General features: G+C 46.4%; 1 protein-coding gene across 6 annotated transcripts in view; it reads right to left on the bottom strand.

The window, feature by feature from the left end:
• Positions 1-13,885, bottom strand: part of GSE1 (Gse1 coiled-coil protein) — a 367,574-nt gene that overhangs the window by 106,657 nt on the left and 247,032 nt on the right. The window contains exon 1 of one of the 6 annotated variants that reach the window (XM_066636745.1): positions 8,395-8,428. The exons of the other annotated variants lie outside the window; for them this stretch is intronic. The gene's annotated coding sequence lies outside the window, so the exon portion shown is untranslated. Of the gene's footprint in view, positions 1-8,394; positions 8,429-13,885 lie in introns of those variants that run through there. 6 annotated transcript variants of the gene reach the window in all.

The following is a 13,885-nucleotide window of genomic DNA, read 5'->3' as shown; positions in this document are numbered from 1 at the left end:
TCTCCCTGCTAACCCTGTTGTGGCTGTTGCCAGTACATGACCATCTGCTGGTGGACAAGCATTACACAAGTGTTCAAACAAAAGCCATACACCTCCACATTCCAAATATGGTACCATGTAAACCTGTATGGCAGTCAGGCAACACTGAAGGAACCAGATATCAAAAGCAGGGAGTGGAAAAAAATACACAAAAGCCAGGGGATATAAATGGCACTGGAACACACAGGAGCAAGACATGGATAAAAATGTGCAAGGAGGCAAGATTTGACAGAACTAAAACAGATCCATTTTCACTGTCTCATTTGCAGGAGGCAAAAGTGGTGGTGGTGGTGGGGTGCTCAGTGTTTGTGGTTGTGAGAGAATCTCACAGGTAGCGGCGATAATATTCCCTCTTAGCTGCTGATATTTTTCCCACAATCTCCCCACTGAACAATGTTCTATCATCACTGAGAGTAATGTTTTCACAGAACCTTTCCTGGAAAGGTGCTACAAGGTGATATAGTGTTGTTTGGAGAGGGGAATGCAAGGGGGAAATGGCAGCATCAGCTGGTGGCCCCTGGACTGAGCACTGCTGCAAAACAGGATAACAAGATGCGGTTGGAATTTCAGGATCCCCAGCATGCTCAGTTCCTCCCAAATTTTGAGCGGGCAAGAACTGGGCAGCTTTTTAGTTTTGGAGGGGCCTTGAAAAGAGACACTGAGTGAATGCCTTTCCTTTCCCTCTTCTCAACATGCACAGCCCCAGTGAGGACTGGTTTTGTGGCCCACCCACCTGCTCAAAAGAGGCCAAGGTAGTGCCTTCCAGCCCTCTCTGTCAGCATACTGCTTGGCTCCAGAGACAGAGAGAGAGAGAGAGAGAGGCAACGTGTCAAGCTGCCCCAACCCGTCTCGCTCCCAACCCACACAAGTTGCGATGAGGCGCCGTCTTGACACAGCCGCGCCCTGCTGACCCGTGGGGATCAAGGGGAGGGAGGAGGCACCACCCAGAACAGGAGAAGCCAGCCTAGCCCAGCACAAGACTACCTGGAGAAAGTGAGGGTGCCCAGAGGTGCTTTCTGAAGCAGGAGCTATCTCTCTGCCTCTCCCTTCGCTAAATCCAATTCGGGAAAGGTTGAAATTTCTATCTGCTGTGACCCTAACTGCGCGATTAGCATTTCTAACGTTTTCTGGTAGCCCAGCATGGTTGTGTACCATAATTTCGCTGTTTGACAGCAGCTTGAACAGTCCACACATAATTTTCCTTAATTGCTTTGGATCTCACAGCCTGACACTTCAGTGCACCTTCCCTCCCTTCCTCCCCACCTCTGGTGCTTCCAGACTAGAAAATAGACTACCTGACGGATGCCCAGTAAAGGAAGAGGGGGGAAAACCTGAATTAAGAGAAGGAGGGGGAATGCATTACAGCTCTTGGGAATCTCATAGAAATGGTGCCTCTCCATGGCTTTCCATCATATCCTGGAATCTCCTTGCATCTGCCTGTAAACACCCATTCCTAGATTAAATGCTAGTTGCTTTTTATGGGAAGCACAAATTCGTGCCTCAGCAATTACAGTAAAACAGGGAAGTTTCACAGGATAGGAGGTGACACAAGTAAATCCTGCTTGATTGAAGCATGCAAATAAAATAGGAAAGAGAAGAAAATGGAGGAGTAGGAAAAACAGAATTCTTGCATCTGCCCACAGAAACCCCAAGAGCCTGGTTTTACAGGATAAAAGCAAGGAGAATTCATGTAGTTGTCACCAATTTCTATTTCTAGAAGTGAAAGGGCAGGCCAAGCATAATAATGCTAACCAGGGTTCTGTTGTCCCCAAGGAGTAGAAAGACCTAGAGGCAAGAGATGCTACCGGGATCAGGGTGGAGAGTCAGCAACAGCAGCACAAAAAAATTGCCACATTTTTGACTGCACTGACAAGGCATGTAAGGGATGCTGGTGTTACCAGGCACATCAGCCATCCTTCCATCATCAAACATGCATCTACTTGCTTGGGTCAATCTGACCCCTCCCCACTTTATACATGACTGTCTTTGAAATTTAATTTAAGATATGCCTCAAAAAGGAAACAAGCCCAATTTGAATTTTTTCAAGTTCCCCAAAACAAATGCAAATACACAAACACAACCATCGCTCCTTCCCCAAGGTCCTGCTGCATCCAACGTAAATGAAAATACAGAGAAATTCTGGCTGGGATTCTCTGTCCTCTCCAAATTGGTTTCTGTTCGACCATTCATCACAGCCCACCTGAAAATGTCTTTTGTATGACTGTCACCCAGTTAAAGAAACCTTGTGTCATTAATCGCATGGTGTCTAATCAATTTATCAAAATGTTTACTCTGCACATATTTGCTTAAAAATAAACCATAACATTGAAGAAAAACCATGTTCACTTTATTTTTAGATAATGCCCACACACGTCACATCAGGTACCACTTCAGAAGGGGCACTGTCGACAAAGATGACAACGGGGAGGGATGCCTCTTCAAATATGACACCTGCCACACATGCAAGTACTTTCGTTAAAAAGAACTCTTAAAAAAAAAAAAAAGAACTGCTGAATGGTTAACAAGAGATGTTAAAAAGCTAGGTTTTTGGGTGCATGTTTTTTGACTCAATTCAGCAAAGGGCTTTTCCTCATTTACATCAATCCACTGACCATCAGATCTACAAAGAAGTGTAGCCAACATGAAAGACCCACTGTGTGGCTCAGTTGCACATCACAGATGGACTGATGCACCAGAAAATTGTGGAATTCACAGTGCAATTGCTGCTACAGGCTATACTACTGCTATTTTTATGATTTCTGAAGCAGTGTCTCAGCACTGGCTTTTAAGGTGCAGACTACCTCATATAAGCCTTCCTTTCACATTACAGCAGAGGGTGTAATGTGCACCAGCAGAGGGTGCAAAAAATGAAGCATGGCATCTTTGACAGCCTGCGACCTTGGCCACCAGTGGGACATAAGAACATAAGAACATAAGAACAGCCCCACTGGATCAGGCCATAGGCCCATCTAGTCCAGCTTCCTGTATCTCACAGCGGCCCACCAAATGCCCCAGGGAGCACACCAGATAACAAGAGACCTCATCCTGGTGCTCTCCCCTACATCTGGCATTCTGACTTAACCCATTCCTAAAATCAGGAGGTTGCGCATACACATCATGGCTTGTACCCCATAATGGATTTTTCCTCCAGAAACTCGTCCAATCCCCTTTTAAAGGCGTCTAGGCTAGACGCCAGCACCACATCCTGTGGCAAGGAGTTCCACAGACCGACCACGCGCTGAGTAAAGAAATATTTTCTTTTGTCTGTCCTAACCCGCCCAACACTCAATTTTAGTGGATGTCCCCTGGTTCTGGTATTATGTGAGAGTGTAAAGAGCATCTCCCTATCCACTCTGTCCATCCCCTGCATAATTTTGTATGTCTCAATCATGTCCCCCCTCAAGCGTCTCTTTTCTAGGCTGAAGAGGCCCAAACGCCGTAGCCTTTCCTCATAAGGAAGGTGCCCCAGCCCCGTAATCATCTTAGTCGCTCTCTTTTGCACCTTTTCCATTTCCACTATGTCTTTTTTGAGATGCGGCGACCAGAACTGGACACAATACTCCAGGTGTGGCCTTACCATCGATTTGTACAACGGCATTATAATACTAACCGTTTTGTTCTCAATACCCTTCCTAATGATCCCAAGCATAGAATTGGCCTTCTTCACTGCCACCGCACATTGAGTCGACACTTTCATCGACCTGTCCACCACCACCTCAAGATCTCTCTCCTGATCTGTCACAGACAGCTCAGAACCCATCAGCCTATATCTAAAGTTTTGATTTTTTGCCCCAATGTGCATGACTTTACACTTACTGACATTGAAGCGCATCTGCCATTTTGCTGCCCATTCTGCCAGTCTGGAGAGATCCTATTTTTAAAAAGGGAAAGGGATTTCCCTTTTTTAAAAAGGGACAGGAAACCGGGGCCACAAACTGCTAGTTCCATCATAGCTGCACACCCAACAGCAGAATCCTCCACACCACTGCAAACCCCATCCGTTGTCCACAGGCAGAGGAAGAGTACTTGATTTTGTATCTGACCCAGCATGTGGTACAACAACACTGCAGCTTATTTGGAGGAAGGCAAAAATTTGGAGAAAGACCACAACTCTGTCTCAAAGTCCTTCCCATGCACTCCTCTGCCTGTTTGGTGTTGTAGTAAACAATGCAGGAAAGGCATGGGAAGTTACCTAGCAGTTATGAATCCTTCAACTCTCCTGTTTTAGATAGCCGTTCCATTGACTGAGGTGGCCTCAGGGCTGGAATAGCTCAGTCTGAGAAGCAGTGAAAAGAAAGGATTTCACAGGAGTTGGTGGGCAAGATGGCAGGTCTGACAGCCTGTGCTGGCCACTGTTGGCCAGCAACTGTTGGCTTGCAACTCCTTGTAAATAGTCACTGCTTGCCCATAGTAAGCAAGATGTGCTTTCAAGTAGTCAGGTAGGGAAGCTTGACAGAAGATGTCTCTCCCCCCCCATCCACATCCATTTATTTGTAAGACAGCTTACACCCATCAATCAAGAAAAATAAATTTAACACAAAACACTGAACAGCCAAAACAGAGAACAGTGACATAATACTTAAAGGAGGAGAACAAAAGCTAATCTAAGAGCAAAGCAACACAAAACAGTCTTAACAACAAGGATGCGAAGCAGGCTTCCTCGAGTAAGAAGCTTCACCACTTGGGTACCACATCTGAAAAGGTCCCATCCCACATCACCACCAGCCACACTTCTGATGAAGGAGGATAACAGACCAGGCCACCTGAAGATGACCTTGGTGAGTGAGCTGGATCATTTTGGGCTGTTCCTGTGTCACAAAAGACTACGATAGGTAGGTCTGAGCAAACAGGCTAGAAACCATGTAGGTGTGTTTGGAAAACCAGCCTACCATAAAAGAGTTAGACAGAAAAGCACCTCATCCAACCATTTCTTGTGTTCAATACACACACTTTTGAGTAGGAGGCCAAACACAACTCAGCCCACACTACAGAATGTTCTAATGTGCCTTTTCCATCTGGCAACTGTCTAGCACCATAATGTCCAGTATAATACTCAGTAACTAACACATACCAACCAACCATCAGTGCAAGCATTGCACACACAGGATTGCAGCCTAAGGTTTGCTTTCCCTTCCAAATGCAGATTGCACACAGAGTTTATAAGAGACGGGCAGCAGAAGTTATTTCAGTCAAGGGGGTTCCAGAAATATTTGGGGCCTTTCTGTGAATGACAACCACACAATTAACCTTATTTTAAATCATAACCCAGTTTGAACTGAATGGAGCAGAACTCCATGCAAATGCGACTTGTCCCTGACAGAGCTAAATGCATTTCAGTCTAGGAGGAAGGAAAGATTAGCAATCTACAGGAATAGCACAGCTCTGGGCTCCATCTCCCAATTAAGATAAAATCTATGAAATGAACAAAGAGCAAGGCCTTCTCAGCTGTGGCACAGCAGCTGGGGAAATTCCTTCCATGGGAGTTGCAATGTAGCCTGACTCTACAAATGTTCAGTAGGTAACTAAAAATGTATTTGTTTAAACAGGCTTTGGAGTGCATATATTGCAAATCATTGCAAAATGTCCTAGACACATATGACCTCAAAACCTGCCCAACATGGAGTTTGTCGTATGTTCACCTTTCAGACAAATAAATCCCATTTGCTTTTTGACTTGTAATGGGTCACAAGGCTCTATAGCTCAGTGGCAGCACACAGGCTATGCTTGAGATGATGATAATAACAACAACTCAGTATTTATATACTGCCTTTCTGGTCATCGGATTGACTTTATTCAAGGCGATTTACATAGGCAGGCATTTCTAAACCCCTCAAGGGGATTTTTACAATCATAGAGGTTCTCTCTTTCAAGAACCAACAACATTTCAGTTCCTAGCAGAATCTCCAAGTACAGCTGGTAAAATCTGAAGCTCTGGAGAGCTGCTGCTACCAGGACCGGCTCAAGCTCTCCTGGCGCCTGAGGTAGTATGCTAAATGCTGCCCCCCTTCCCTGATGATGTACCAGCCTATGCTCCTCCCACTCTGTGTTCTTGCTCCAGCACTCTCCTCCACATTCCACTTTCTCTCCATCCCTTCTAGTGAAGGCAAGGAGGTGGACAGAGATGGGCACACCCCATCAATTTGCAACCTGAGGCAACTGCTTCAGTTGGCCTCATGGGTGGGCCAGCCCTGGCAGCCACTCAGTGAAATCAGGGCTGAATTAGGTGGTCAAAGGTTTGATTCAGTACAAGGCACACCTGTTCCTGCATGAGGAACATATGCTGAGGGAGCAGGAGTATCCTGTTCCATCATGATCTATCACTAGTTTAGAACATTTGCACTGTATCTGGTTTGTAGGGAAGTCAGGTCAACCTGGAAGCTGACATGGATCCATTCACCCGTGCTCCATCTTGTTACAAACACAGCTAACTAGATTTCATCTCCCAAAGAAGGTGAACTCTCTCCACTTACATGACCAGGTGTCTGGAAGGAATTTTGCGTTGACATGATTTTAACGTAAGCTTTGTCAAGGAGACCTGAACTGCCTTCCTAAGCAGGAAAACAAGCAAGCAAGTTGACCATTTCCTGTGGCAAATCCTTCCACAAGCAAGCTTTGAAAGGACCCAGCAGACTCCAAAAAGCATTCAAAATTAGTTTAAGAAAAGTCTCAAAAATTAGTTTAAAAAGTTTCAAAATTAGTTTAAGAAGAGTCTCTGGTCAAAGTACAGAAAACTTTTCATCAATCTGAAGGCATATTCAAGGGGGAAAAGAAAGTTATTCTTGCAACCAGCTGCCATACAGAAAACCCATTTCCTGAAGCCAGGCCTTTGCATTTAAACCACTGCTGGTATCAGGATGAGGTGGGGTATCAAGTACCTGGTGGGGGGGGAGAGTGAATCCTTCCCTTCTCCTCCCTCCACCCAAACCACAGAGAGGAAAGAAAAAGAGGTTGTCACATAGCCAGCTGCAGGAGGAATGCCTAGTCTTTAACCCAGGTAGACCTTTCAGTAACTAAGAAATACCTCTCTATTCCTCCCCCAACCCATAATGTGTTCCAGAAAAAGAACCACTTCTTTGCATAATGTGTACTAGTTGAGACATAAGCTGTTGGCCCACCATGGATAGGGAGGAAAAATATCATCTTGTTACACTTGCCAGTGCCAAGCATCACTCACTCACTCACACTCACGCGTGTAGCTCACTGTCCCATTTTAGAAGAGGGAAGGTCCCAGGAATGACACACGCCTCCCACCAAGAGCCCTTTCCTCGCCAAACTGGATGGGAATGGGGAGGAGGGAGAGGGAGAGAGAAATAAAAGCCACAGGGAAAGGGAGGGCACAGTGGGAAAGCGGAGGAGAGACTCTCAGTCGCCACTTTGGGTCTGTCTGGTACACGATCAGAGCTCACTCATCCGTGAAACAATATTAGGCACCAACTCGAAAGTAACTTCACACCACACTTCTTAATTCACCTCAGATTACTTAAAGTGCTTTTGCCATTTGCTGCTAAATAAAACAAGACTCACCACTTAGGAAGCCAAGTAGGGTGGACAAAAGGAGCGAGATACGCTATACACCCTCCAGGGCTGGGTAGCAGCGGGCAGCGCTCAAGTTGCACATGGCTTGTGGTGAGAGAGGGAGGGTGTGGAGGGGGGAGGAAGGTCTCCTTTGGGGCTGTGACAGTCGTCAACTCGGCTGGGTTTATCTCCTGCTGTAATCCCAGCAACCTCTAGGGTTCCCCTGGAATTACCCCAGCATAATCCCCATTAATTCCAGGGCAAGTCGCCCACCCCCAGCAATGACAGATCAATTCTAAATGTCAGTTTTCAAGGGCAGAAAGTGACATAAAATTACAGAGAATTGCATCACTATTCCAGAGACCACAACCAGCTCCAATTTAGCGTGTCATAATTCCAGGGGCTAAAAACAAGGAGTCACTCATTCACATCCGCACGCTTATGCTGGATAATTCTGGAGATGGAGAGGACACCCAAGTACTTTTGCCACACAGTAAGCAAATCATTGCAACCCTACTGAGCACTTCAACATGGCCCTGCAGATCACACAGAGAGAAACAGGTACTTCACTTTGCACCCACCTGCCACAGGTTGTCAACTTGCACCTAATTCCTAACTCTAGAGGTTTAGTTGAAGAACAACTATCGCAAACTACTCCAGATCAAACCCAGCCTGAAAGTCTTTAAGAAAACAGTAAAGGAAGGGCCAAAAGGGACACATTCAAGTTAGTGTTGGGTGGGCCGCCCTTACCTGCTAAAGACACAAGCTGTGCACGGTTGCTGCAAAATTAAACAGATAAAGAAAGGGAGCTGGGGAGGGGGTCCATGAGCACCACCTTACCTGGTAAGTAATAGAGAGGCGGTTTCAGTCCAAACATGATTTTTATCACAGTTCCAAGGCATCCAGAGGAAAAATGAAAATAAAACCCAGTATGGCAGAAAGGACTGGAGAATTTAAAAAATAAGAATAAACCACACAGGGGGTTTTATTTTAAAAAGAACAACCAAACAGAAACAAGCAGAATCTGCATAAGGAAACCAAAAAGAAAAAAAATGATAAAAAGCAAATCTTTAAAAGGGTCTTGTCAATTGTGGTGTTTGTGGACCAACAGCTCCAGCCCAGTTCTTCAAACAGCTGCCATGCCTTGCGCCTCTTCTGGTGTGTGTCTCTCTCTCCCTTTCCCCCTTTTCCGTCTTGCCTTTTTAGTCCAGAGAGATGCAAATAAAGAGAAACACACACACACACACACTCAGGCAGGGAGAGAAAGAGAAACTAAAGAGATGGCAGAGAAAGCAAAAGGTCCTGGCTTCTTGTTTGTTTTTGTTTTTTTATTCCCCTCTCTTTTTTTCCTTTTTTAAAGAATTTCCTTAAAGGATTACTCATTTGGAGAGAGAAAAAAGAAAGGGGAGGGGAAAAGAACTGGTCCCCAAGACATGCTAGCAGCTCTTTTCTCCATTCAGTCACTTGAATGTCAAGGGTGGTGATGGGGGGGTGGGCTTGTTTTCAACAAGGCTTCATGTTCAGCACCAAATCAAAAAATAGAGGGGGGGGGAAGACTGTTAGAAAAGAAGGTGGCAAGAGGCAAGGAGAGGAGCAGGGTTGAAGCACGCTCACTCTCTCCCCCCTCCGGTTGTCAAACAGGAATGGGGCTTTGTTTTGTCATTCTCCTTAGCTACGGGTTTACAAAAGGGAGACGGAAGGGTGGAGAAAGGGTAGTGGGTGGGTGGGTGGGTGGGAGGGAGGGAGGGTGCTGGGGGGGAACCAATACTCTGAAGTGGAGTGGAAGGCTCTTCTTGGGAGGAAAAGGTCCTCAACAAGGCAACAAGGTTCTCAGCAAGTCGCAAAGAAGGGGGTCCCGGTGGTGACAGGTGCTGCTGATGAGTGACTCAGATGGCAGAAAAACCGTGGGCAGAGGAGGAGAAGGAAAGGGCAGCCCAGGAAGAGGGAGCGGACTGGCAGGCTTTGGCAGAAGCTCCCTCCAGCTACTCACTAAGGCAAGGCGGAGAGGGGAGAGAAGAAAGCCGCAGCCCAGAGCCCTCCTCGATCAATTTTCATGCAAGAATCATTATCGGTAAATTGGAAATCTGGCGAGCTGACAGCAAATTTGTCTCTCCTAATGAAAGAGAGAGAGTAGGAAATCATCAAGCATCTGTTCTTTGCAGGCTGAAGTCTCCGGCGCTTTAACGCCGGGGTGGTTCCTCCGGTGTTTGAGTATTCATCTTCTTAATTTTCACTCAAGCTATCATTACTATCATTTGCATTTTTTTTAACGAAGAAAAATAATTTTAAAAAAAATGTTTAAAAGAATAGTAGAGCCAATGGCAAAGAGGGGACGACCAGAGGATGGATTTGCAAGTTTTCACTTCTGATTTTCCAGGAGCGAAAGAAGCAGCACTCCAAGGCAGCCGATCCAGGGGGAAAGAAATGGAAAATGACAGAGGATCAGGGAACAAGCGAACGATATGAAAAATATCTCCTCTTGCGTCCTGCCCTGCCCGCCTCCTCTTCTATGCCTCCACCAGGTTCCCCTCCCCTTGGCTCCTGTTTTCCATGTACAACAGCTGTTGGTCCAGGAAAAATAATTAATAACACCCTCCCCGCACTCACATGCGCACACACGCACACACACAAGCTGCTTCAATTCCCCCTTCAAAGAAGGATGGGAAACAAAAACCAGGAGGGGAACTTCTCCCTTGGCTGCTATGACCAAGCCTCCCCCCCTCTGTCTCTCTCACCCTCCTGCCTGGAACACAAAAGACAGCCCAGAACAGCAGGAGTGGAGTTAACTATCTTGAGAAGGAGGGAGGAGCAGGTTCCCAGTGTCCCAGCCTACCCTAGAAGATCTCTTTCCAGCTAGCGGCCTTTGGCAGAATTGCTTCCAAGTACACAATACCTTTACAAACACCCGTCACTGCTTGGCTAGCTGCCGCCCCCCCCCCCCAAAAAAAAACCGGTTTGCTCCCTCAAGCACCATGCTGCACCTTGCATTTTAATTAATTAATTAATTAATTTCTCCACCCTTCCTGCAAGGAGTTCAGTGCAAGGTATTATTATTATTATTATGTGTTCAGAGTTCTTCTCCTGGCCCATCCAACTTCCATTTTATCCTCACAGCAACATTGTGAAGCAGGTTGGAGAGAACAGCATGACTGGCCCAAGGTCACTCAGTGGGGATTAGAAATCAGGTCTTCCCAATCTTGGGTCAGTATTCCAACTGCTACACCACAATGGCTCAAAGGCCCTTGTACAAGATGACATTCCCTACCAGTTGCAGGGGGAAGACGTTTGATAATCATCCAGCATTTATTTTTAAGCAAGGTTGAGTTTGCCTCCACTGCAGCAGCCAAGAACTCTTGGCTCGACTTGACTTTGAACTCGAGGGTTCCATGTTTCACAGAACTAGCCTCAAGGGTGGCCCAACACAGTGCAAGCCAAGGCAGGGAGCCTGGGTTAAAAGGTCACCTGCCAAAGTCCTTTCTTTCCAACAGAAGCAATACTGGCAATGTGAAAGATAACTCTGCAAAGAGAGCTAATCTAAGCATATGGATAGTTCGGTTTCCATTTCGAGTTTCTCGGCATCCCTTAGCCCAGTGGTTCCCAAACATTTTAGATGGCTCCCTTGACCTACCAGGCCATTGGCCACAGTTCCCCATTAGAGCTACAATCCTGTACATTGTATAGGGCAATGGGATTATTCGTGATGATTCCACTCCTCCCCTGACTGGTTTCCTCAGTTCCCCAGGGAGCCATGGCTCCCATTTTGGGAACCACAGCCTCAGCCTTTGAGAACAAATAATAAACATTTCAAAGCATGAAACTGGAGCATGAAACATGTAGCCATGGACGAGTCAGAGGGTACACATCTGAATTCCAAGACAAAACATGTGAAAAGTAAACCCAAGCACTCATTGAAAAAGAACCAGCCCAGTGCATAAACCCAAATGCAAACAGAACACATAGACCTGCTAATCTCAGATTTGCCCAGGCGGTAAATTTGAAGATCAGATCAGGCACCTCCACCAATTCTAGTCCAGATTGACTTATGAGATCCCTAGCAGATAGACTCTCTTCCACAGATCCAACCTGAATAGGGCGACAAGAAGCACAGAAGCCTTCAAGTTTCACAGGCTCATTGCCAAGACAAAGAGAAAGATTACAGCGATTTGAGCTTATCAGGTTGCCTTCTAATGAGTCGGAGACTTGGTCCATCCAGCTCAGCATTACCTATACTGACCTGGAGCAGCTCTCCAGGGTTTCAGGCAGAAAAGGGTCTTCTTCATCAATACCTGGGAATGCAAGGCACTGAACCTGGGGTCTGCTACAAGCAGAGTCTGTGCTCTATCACTGCGTTTTAGCCCCCTCCTAACTTCAAGGCAACACAGAGTGAGAAACAGAAAACAAAGTCTTAGTCTTCATGCTGGGCAATTCACAGAGCAGAGTCCTCCTCCTTGCTGCACCTGTCCCTCCCCCGACAGCCCCCCCCCCACAGCCTGCCTCAGCACCAAAGTTCAAGAAGGCAAAACACACATTGCAAAGAGAAGCCACATCCTGTGTTGATAATGACCAGCCCTTTGAACAGCTTTTAAAAAAGACAACTGGTGAAGACTGCCTGCCTGGGCACAGGCCAGTATCAGCTTGATGCCCAATAGCCCAGCTGTCCTTGTTTATGTGTCTCACAATCAAGAGTCCCAGGCAAAGTGGTTGCTCCCATACACAACATCCTCTTGGGTGAAACAGCCTGCAATGGCAGCCAGCAAACCGATTCTCCTCAAGTTCCCCATATCTTACAGTTAGGTCCACTGTGAAAGCCCAAGAAGAGGGAAGGGGCTCTAGGTTGTCATGCTGAAACAGGCTCCCCCCCCCCTCCAAAAAGGGAAGATTAGTGCATTCAGATCCTGGCATTCTGAAGGCAGCTGGAGAAAGGCTCAGCCTGGATCCATTTCTGTGCTTGCTCTTTGGGAGAATGGGTGCTTTGCTTGCACTGTGGAAGGAGGACAATAACAGGACCTTGAAGTGGTGCAGCATGGCCCAGGACACTGTGTTTGTTCGGAAGTGCCCTGCCCAAGACCAGCTTCCTGGTAAAGGATCAACAGAAGAACAGCTGCTGGTGGCATGGGCGCTCATCCTACTGTTGCCTCCAATAAACAGCTTCGGCAGGATTCTGCTTGGCTGAAAAATCTGCAAAACCTATATGGCCGTTCGTGATAGCAGAGCAAGACAGAACATGTGTGTGCTTTCCTGGAGGGATGCGCGCATGCATACACCCCCACACCCCACACAGCAAAGCCTCCCTGAAAACTAATTTCAGTTCTCCAACAACTATTGTTTGTCTTCCTGAACTGGGAGAGCCCCACTCTGAGATTATTACAAGTGGGCCCCTGTGTCCACAGAACCAATATCCACGGATTCAGGGCTCCCCAACACCCATTAGCCTCATTTAAAAGCTTACTGGTGAAGCGTTTCTTGCTTTAACAGGTTGCTATAAGTATTCAAGCTTACAGCACAATGTGAGCAGGATGCCAGCAGCCTGAATGCTTGACAAAACTAGATTGAATGATAACAGGAAGCTGGAAGTTAACTGTGAAGGTGGGACTAAGGGGTTGTGTCAAAGTCTTCATGGAAAAGGTGGGTTTGGAGGTGGCATCCCCTAGGAAGGTTATTCTGGAAGGGAGTTGAAACCATAAGGTACAGCAAGGGAGAAAGGATGGCATCATTTGAAAGAGCAGGAAATCTACAGCAACCCACTTGCTGAGTCTTCCACATGTGCAGCACAGCAAAGGCACATGGGTACAGCTGACCTGGATGCTGCAAGCTAAAGCAAGACCTGTTCGCTTTAGTGGGACATGCAGGGTTCACTGGACAATTTGGTGCTGTTCACTTTCGAGGAACAATCCAGCCATTTAGCGTGACAGCCAGGAATACTGAAGGTTAGATGCTCAAACTCAGATTTCGGACTCGGGTCTCCCAGCTTCTACTCATCACGCACATCAAAAGCACAACATACTGCAGCCCACAACAATCACATATCCATCCTTCTCCCCCATCCCCAATTCTGTGTGCCTTCAACTGTCATTCTTTTATAGGTTTTTAATTCACAAGGATTACCCTAACAACGGTGGTAATTAATACTAACCCCTCCTCTACCGTATATGCTAATGGCATGAGCCATAAAAATTAATTTGCAAACATGTCATTACACAATAGCTGTACAGGCAATAAACCTGCAATTACAGGCCAATCATTGAGTGGGAATAGAGGGAGGGGTGCCTTGCCAATTTGATTTTTTTTTTTTTAATTGCCAAAGGGTGGAGAAGGGAAACAGCTTCTCTCT

Source organism: Tiliqua scincoides, chromosome 9, assembly GCF_035046505.1.
Source record: "Tiliqua scincoides isolate rTilSci1 chromosome 9, rTilSci1.hap2, whole genome shotgun sequence".
Classification (NCBI taxonomy): Eukaryota; Metazoa; Chordata; class Lepidosauria; order Squamata; family Scincidae; genus Tiliqua; species Tiliqua scincoides.
This window is presented reverse-complemented; position numbering and strand designations above follow the sequence as displayed.